Source organism: Macaca fascicularis, chromosome 11 (assembly GCF_037993035.2).
Source record: "Macaca fascicularis isolate 582-1 chromosome 11, T2T-MFA8v1.1".
Classification (NCBI taxonomy): Eukaryota; Metazoa; Chordata; class Mammalia; order Primates; family Cercopithecidae; genus Macaca; species Macaca fascicularis.
In genome coordinates, this window is record NC_088385.1 from 53,174,077 (window position 1) to 53,182,542 (window position 8,466).

Here is an 8,466-nt window from a genome sequence, read left to right on the forward strand (position 1 = left end):
AGAATATCAAGAATATCAAGTAGAATTTAGATTCCTGTATATGGGAGAATATTCCTCTTCTGCTGGACTCTCTATTTCTGTTTCTGCTGCACCCTTGATTTCCCCCCCATTTGGTATTCCCAGGGCTCCTGTTCGTATCTCTTTGGTCATATCTCCCGGTCATATCTCTGGTGGTCAGTTCTGTGGGGACAGCACTATGTCCAATTTGTTTAATGTATCCGTAGCTCCTAGCCTTTGGCATGATAGCTTCTAAAAGCATGTTTAACAAATGATACGTGGAACACTAGAAAGTGCTATTGAACGTAAGCAGTTTCCAAGAGACACTATTTGTGCACTTAGTAAGGTCAGTACACTGGGCCAGGGCGGGGGCAGGAATACGTGAGAACACAAGTGTAGTGGGAACATATTGTTAATTTACAACCGCAGGAAAAAACAAATATGCATGGTCATAAAGCTTGATTTAGAAAACAGTCTCATTATTAGTGTTAACCCCAAACCTTGGTATTTAGTTTAGGGTAGAATCTGGGAAGAGAAATCAAATGGGAGATTCAGCCCAGAAGAATCACATGATAAAGACTGACTAAATACTGTAAATTTTTCTCAGAGCAAACTTTTATAATACATGTTTCTCAAATATTAATTGATGGTCTAGTGTCTAAAAGAAATAAGCCCAGGAAGGCTATACCATTGTATTTTAAGTGACCTCTAGCCACTCTAACAACTCCTTGAGAGTTATGGCAATGTCCAGGATGTTTTGTGCCTTTGTCAGGCATATGATATATTACTGCTTGCCTGGCCCAGTGTCTTTTAAGGAATTCTGTGGATCAAGTGTCAGGCCATGGCAGGAGACTTGTTCTAAAACAATCATCAGCCTGGTTGAAACAACATAAAAAATGTTTCTAAGTTTGCTATGAGTGTTGTTCATGGCACCTCACCGCAAAGCTATTTTCCTTTGCATCTTGCAGTTGATTTCATGGTGGCAACTTCTGCAAAGCATATATGATACCTGGCAAAGGATGTCATGGCAGGTTGAGTGGTCTATCTGTAAGTCTTTCTAATTTGGCAGTAAAATTTTAAAGCAAATCCCAGAAAATCCTTGTTGATCTTTGACTCTATGCCCATTAAAGTTTTTTATATCCCCAAAGAATTAAGATCTTCAGATAAAATGTGAAGTGCGGCACAAACGAAGACACATTTGTCAAGTATTAAAACGTGCCAGGACTTGGAGGTGTCACAAGACCTTTTACAAACTGTGTATAGTTTTGTAAATTTAACAAATGACATGAAATTTTATCTTTATAAATGAAACTCCCAATTCTTGTTTTTCTTTCTCAACTGGAGGCAACTAGAAAAAGAAAGACTTTTTGCTTTAAGATTGGATTTATTTTAGGCCTATTTGTTGATTTTTGGATGTATTACAAGCCCCGGTGGGAGAGGGAAGTTCTGGAGCCAGAAGGACCTTGATCCTGCCTTTGGCACCAATCAGGCACATACACTGGGGCAAGTCTCTTAACTTTCTGGTGGTCAGTTCCTCATCTGAAAAAAGGAATCACTACCTACCTCACATGGTAGTGTCCAGCACATACTGGGCAACATTAATTTTAAAATCTGAATTTAGGTTACTTTTTAAACATACATATGGGTAGAAAGAAAGCTGGGCTTAAGCCAGAAAACCAGTCTTGGTCCTGCTACTTCTTAGTTTTCAACAAATTAACTCAGAAACAGAAATTTAGAACTGAAGGGATTTGGAGGGAGCCCAGCTCTCTTGACTGTCAAATAACAAAACTGAGGACCACAAAAATGATAAGCCTTGCTTAAGGCCAGGCAAGCTAGTGACAGGGCATTGAACATAAACCAGCAGTCAGGGTGCCGGGTCCCAGCCTTTTTCAGTCCTACAGCCCTGCCTTTTGGTAAAAAGCTACACAGATTTTGTTATGATTTAATCACATTTGTTTCAAGTGTCAATCTAATTTGGTATTCTTAGTGCCAAAAAGACTTCTTTAGAATAGAAGAACAAAATGACAACCATGACTATTTGACCAGAAGAGAAGTATAGAGCAGAGAATCTTAAGAGTTCTGACATAACTCAGAAAGTTGAAGATCAGGGCGGTGACTCTCGGCCTGGATTGATGCATGGACATGCAGTGCCAGAACTTCTCAAAGATTCTCAATCTTTCCCCCCACATCACAGCTGCCTTATTCTGATGGGAAAATAGAAAGGTACCTCTCTGAGGGAAGAGCACATATATTACATATTGTTTGAAACCTCCACGGTGGCTTGTACAGTGCTTAGCACCCCATTGATTTCTTTAAATGCCTTCTAAATAGTATGGACAATGAAAAACTACTACTAGAATTTTCAGTATAGGGTATTGATGGGATTTACAAGCTGAATGCACCTGTGCAATCAGCACCCTGATGTATACACAGAGAACATTATCAGCATTCCAGAAGCCTCCTCCATGCCCCCAGTGGGGTACCTCGATCCTCGCTTCTAACAGCGTACAGCATAGATGAGCTTTCTCCTGTTTGTCTACATTTTGTACAAATGGACTGACACAATAGGTACTCGTTGCGTTTGGATTCTTATGGGAAATATTCAGATGTTGCTTTGGATACACAGGAAGTAGGATTCCAAATTGGGGGCCCGCAGTGGAGGACAAAAGCAATTTGCATATTGCAGTTTCATTTTAATGATGGAAACTGGTATCAATATAGCACTTGATTAGTAAGAGTGTGTAGGTGTAATTAGGTTGAAACTTGGTCTTATTGCCAAGATTTTTGTACCTTAAATGATTCACTACATTTTACAGCAAAGTATAATTTTAGTTAGGCCAATTGATGTAAATAATACAAAATTGAGGAGAGTGAAAAATAAAACCCTTTCCCTTGTGTGCTTTCCTTTGAAATTGTTTTTAAGCAAATTTTTATTTTTTATGTAATGTTCAGAAAAGAATGACAAATTTTCTAAATAAATAATCCAAATAAAAAGAAATTCTGAATGATGAACCCAGATCATTCTGTCTTCATTATCTTTATATTCCTATTATACAACTAAATGGCTGACACATAGTATGCATTCAATAAATGATGACTGCTAGAATAAGCGAATGATTAAGTTAAAACATCATGACAAACCAGGACATCACAACTTATTCTAGAGAATATGTACCAGCAGAGTAAACAGCAATTCCGGGAACCTTAACACTCTGTACATAAATGAAGACTATTTGGAAGCAGTTTTGCTTTTCAGATTTGGAGTCATGCAATTGTAATCCTCCAGTTCTCATGGTGGAAGAGATTGCTAATTATGTCTCGGTATCCCTTTTCTTCTTCTTTTAGTAATAGAATTCCTGAGTATTAGCAAAGCATATGGCTACTTGACTAGATATAATATTTCGCAGCATCCTTTGGAGCTACAAGACTAAGTCCTTGTCAATGGAAAGTGACCAGAAGTAATGCAGGCATCTTGTGGATTTCACTTTTAAAAAACAATTTGTGCTGACTGGGAAATGATAACAATAGAACAGCTGAAGAGAGTCCGTAAGTGAGTCCCATATCTGTAGTAGAATCTCTGCTCACCTGTGGATTGTTAAGTAAGAGAGAAACAAATTTCTATGTTATGAAGACACTATACTTTGGATGGGGTCTTTTTTTTAAAGAATACCTTAGCATATACCCTAATTAATATAAAATTTGAACCAGAAGTGGGGTGTTACCATAACAAAAAGCTAAATTTTGTGTCATTGAATAGCAACAGGCAGAGGGTGACATGGGCACGAAATTTGATCTAGAAACATTGGTAACACTTGTTATTCTGTGATATGTAATTTGCTAAAACAGTTACCTGTCATAACTTGAAATACAGCTATGCACCTACTGACCTTTAGCTCAATGGGAAAAACTTTGCATATAGATATGTATTGGCTAGTCCTCACTACTTTTAACAATGTATTATAAGAAGAAATGGAAGTTATGGAATTATTAGCCAGCAAGAAAAGACAGAAGAGAATATAGCTCTGATAAGGGAGGTTCTTATTACTTATGGCTTGTAATCTAATGTGCTTGAAAGATTCAGTCATGCAGAGTTGGAAAATCTGTTTGTATCCCAAACAGCAGTAGATAAGTTTGATGATGGAGGCCTTTTTCACGTGCCTTCTGTTAAATATTCAATTTCCAACTGTTAAGTGCCTTCAGTTGGCTGGACAATTGAAGCCAGTCCAGAGCAAAGATTGCATTGAAGATGCTGCCTTCCAGTTTCACATGGTTGCCACTAAAGTTAGCCAACGTTAAATGAAAGGAAAGAGAGACAAGCTGAGCACAGAGACCAGGAGATAAAAGAGAAGACTTGGCTTAAAAACTGTGACCAGGGACAAACTTTGGCTATTCTGACTTTCACATAGAATCTAATAGATTAGAATCCTAGTAAAAAATAGGGGTGACTGTGGTGTCTATTTGCAAAAAGAAGTGTGTGCATAGATATTGGGAGGAGGGGTAGACATGGCAGAAACTGATAATTTACCCTAGTAACTAACCACTCTTCCTTTCTTTAGCAAAATGCACCCCAAACCACCCTAGTTTTAGGGCACACGGTTGCCTACCTAGTGACTATATTCTCTTAGCCTTCTTTGTGTTTAGGGATTGCTATGTGACTCAGTTACAGCCCGTAGTACACGAATGGGAGTTTTTTAAGTGTTTGAACATCATTGAGTATTTATTCCACTTCCCTTTCTGCAACTGGCTGAGAAATAGCAAACAACTGGAGATGCCTTGGGCCAAAGAGAGATGTTGCATATTGACAACAATAGAGCCACTCCACTTCTGTGATACCACCCACTTCTGTATTGTTACATAAAGAAGCATAAATTTCTCTTATTTAAGCCACTCTATTTTTTGAGTGTCTTTGTTTCAGCAGCTTAACTGTGGTCTAATGAACATATAGGCTTCTGCACACTGTCAGGTTCAATATAAGAAAAGAGAAACAACTTTAAGTATTTGAAATGGAAAGATATTTTACAAAACTGACTGACCAGGGGAGCTACCAACTCTGAGACCAGCAATGGAGCTATGTCAGGGTCAAGAACCTAATGCTGCTACTATCGCTGCCATGGCTTCCGAACACTAGGTCCTGGAATGTGGTGCTAGGAGCCTTACCCTGGTTGTCAGCAGAAGTAGCCAAGAAGGGATAGGCCTTACCCTGGTTGTCAGCAGAAATAGCCAAGAAGGGATAGGAAGGTGGTGTCTGCCTTCTCTATCTTCATGCCACACTTGTGTGTATCCACCTTTTGGGACCCAATTTCCTTCCAGGACTCTAGCTGCAGGGAGATCTTGAAAATGTTGTTTTTGTCTTTGCAACCTCTCCAGTGAGAATGAATGGAAATTGAGTGAACAAATCCATAGTTCCAGCCCTCAGTTATCTCATAGTTAAATGGAGATGGTATGTTACCCACCTCAAAGGGCTACTGGGAGAATTAGATGAGATTTAATAAATGGGAAGTACATATGTATGTTTGGTACATATTAAAAATTCAAAAATACAGATACTACATTAGATACTATATTATAATATCATTTAGTTACTTAAAATATTATGCCTATTTGCCACATGCTTGTCTCTTTCACAAAAATGATTGGCTGGCTAGGGACTGATAAGTTTGATAAGAATCCCTCTTTCTGTATTATAATATAAAAGTAGCAACATCTCTATTATTACAAAAGCTACCACTTGAAGGTAATTTTTTTTTTTTTTTTTTGTGAATGCTAAAGGAAGTGAGAACCCTCCCTGGTTTAACAATAGAGGAGTAAGACCAGAGAAAGCAGCAGGGGTGCAATCATTTTTACCGTCTTCAAGAATCAGCCTTCTGTTTTGGAACAATGGAAATCTATGGAAGGGTATTAAGTTGGGGAGAGGCATTATCAGATTTGCCTTTCGGGAAGCTGTCTCTGGTGAAATGGAGAATACATTAGGGGAGGGATGGTTAGTGGGCAGTTGCAGTAATTTAGGCAAGCAATGGTAGTAGCTTAGACCACAAGAGCAGTGGCTCTGGGAGGGGAGACGAGCAGTTTGGGAGGTGTTCTCAGCAGAACTGGGTGATTGCTACCTCTGAATCCTGTCAAGGAAACTTTGGAGTAATAGAAAAATTTCTGTTTCTCAATTAATATGTACACAACGTCTGTAGGTGCCTTTGGATACTTGTTACCTGGTATGAGTTAAAAGCCTGATTCTGACTCATACAATTAAATGAGAGTAAAGGAAGATGATGTCGTCATCTTTTGTTGGTTTACAACTATGAAGGAAGGAAATATTTTATAAAGTTTTCTATGAACTAGGTTCAAAGTTATTTAATGGCTGAGTGTGAAAGGCTTTCAAAGCATAATTATGCTGCACTGTTAAGTGTTAGTGACCAAAATGTTGATAAATTGCTTCATGTTAAATGACCAGACATTTTAATGATTTAGACATTTTATTCAGGCTACCCTCACAAGATACCTTGCACAGGGAGGCCCCATGTTAAAGTATAGAGAACGGTCTGGCTGCATATGCTGCAGATAATCTTGCTAGAGCCTTATTTCACTAATCTGTTTGGATCTTCATTCAAGGATAACACCATTATGATAGTATTCTTATGGTTCCTTTTTTTTTTGAGGTGGAGTCTTGTTCTGTCACCAGGCTGGAGTGCAGTGGTGTGATCTCGGCTCACTGCAACCTCCACCTCCCGGGTTCAAGCAATTCTCCTGCCTTGGCCTCCTGAGTAGCTGGGACTACAGGCGTGTGCCACTATGCTCAGCTAATTTTTGTATTTTTAGTAGAGACAGGGTTTCACCATGTTGGCCAGGATGGTCTTGATCTTTTGACCTTGTGATCAGCCCGCCTTGGCCTCCCAAAGTGCTGGAATTATAGGCATGAACCACTGTGCCTGGCCTCTTATGGTTTCTTTTAAGTGGAGTAGATTATAAAGTGTGGCATACCCTGTTTTAAAATCAGTGATGTCTAAAGTAATTATAGGGCATTGCAAAACTACAGGAATAGATATCAACTCAAGTGAAAAGAAGCCGTTCAGTTCCGTAGCAAAGCGTTCCTGTCAGCTCTGTCCCCACATCACTGGTGGCGAATGTTGGCATTGCTGGTATCATTACAGGTAAAAGGTCAGTCACATTCCAACTTCCTTAGTCTTTAGTATTTCCTGTGCAGACTAAAAATATACTGGGAGAAAGTTGGCTGAGTTCAAAGGGTAGGAGAAATCTATTTCATCCTGAGGAGCAGTGGCTGCACTTTGTTCAGTGTTTACTAGTGGAACATTAAGAGAAGTGAAATTATTTGAACAACTCCAAACTGTTTGATTCAATTAAAAAGCATTTACTGGATTTGGTGCTTATGAAGATGTTCCTGATTCTTTTCTGCCTGCTCTTATGGTCTAAGAGTTGATTTCCATCCTCCCAATCCTTCTTGAATCTAGCAAAAAATGTACAATTCAGAGTAAACCTAGTTCTTAGAAAGAGTATCTTTTTAGCTGTTACAATTTTTAGAAGGTTAATTGTTAAATATGTCATTTGTCTATAAGTGTGGCTAGTAATTTTACCATTTTTATTTCTTTACTATATATTTATTGAATGCCTACTATGTATAGGACTCTCTTGAGCAGTCAAAGTTTTTCAAGGACGTACTCTACTAAGGACAAATTTTCCTAAATTCTCACAGTCCCTATGTTACATATAGGGAAACCGACTGCTCTCTAGTCAGGAAAAAATGAGTTACCCTTGGTGACAGAGGGATCACCTGATCAGAGTTCCACAGATGAGCCAGATGAGTTGTTTCCCAACCTACCCCTCTTCATTAGTCATTTTCATGTCATGTGTGACTATATGACTTAGAATAATGTAAAATAGCCACAACACATAAAATATTATTTTAAATAGATATTCTTAAATAATTTGACAATAATCTTATGCTTTGCCAAGTCTTTAAAAAAATAGAAGTTTAGATTAGATCTTTAAAATAATACACAAAGAAATGAGAGATGTAATTTAAAAAGGCAAGCTTATTTCTAAAGATTTTCAACTTTTTGTTTATTAACAATTAATAATTTATTAAAGTTCTTAAGGAATCTATTTCCAGCTTAAAATCATAGAAAAAACAAGTAGGAGAATTCAGGAGTGTGATTCAGAGTTGCCTAAAGAGTATGCTAAAAGTCAACTTTTTTATTCCTTAGGCTTGATATTCACAACACATTTCCTTAAATGTCAGCATTTTGGTTCAATTTATTTTTTCCATTTACAGTTTATTTTTCTTTTCAATTGCAAAGTAATACATGTCCATTCTCATGATATAAAAATGGATAATATAAAGTATGTAGAATAGAAAACACCATAGTACCAACCCTCCATCTCCCCTATCTTTCTACCAATTCCACCTGGGAACTCTTTATTGTTTATAGTTTGGGGAGTACATTTCCATTGCTTTTCTCT

The 8,466-nt window shown here is 37.9% G+C and overlaps 1 long non-coding RNA gene across 1 annotated transcript in view; it reads right to left on the minus strand.

Moving 5' to 3' along the window:
- Positions 1–8,466, minus strand: part of LOC102119077 (uncharacterized) — an 84,810-nt gene that overhangs the window by 48,738 nt on the left and 27,606 nt on the right. The window lies entirely within an intron of this gene.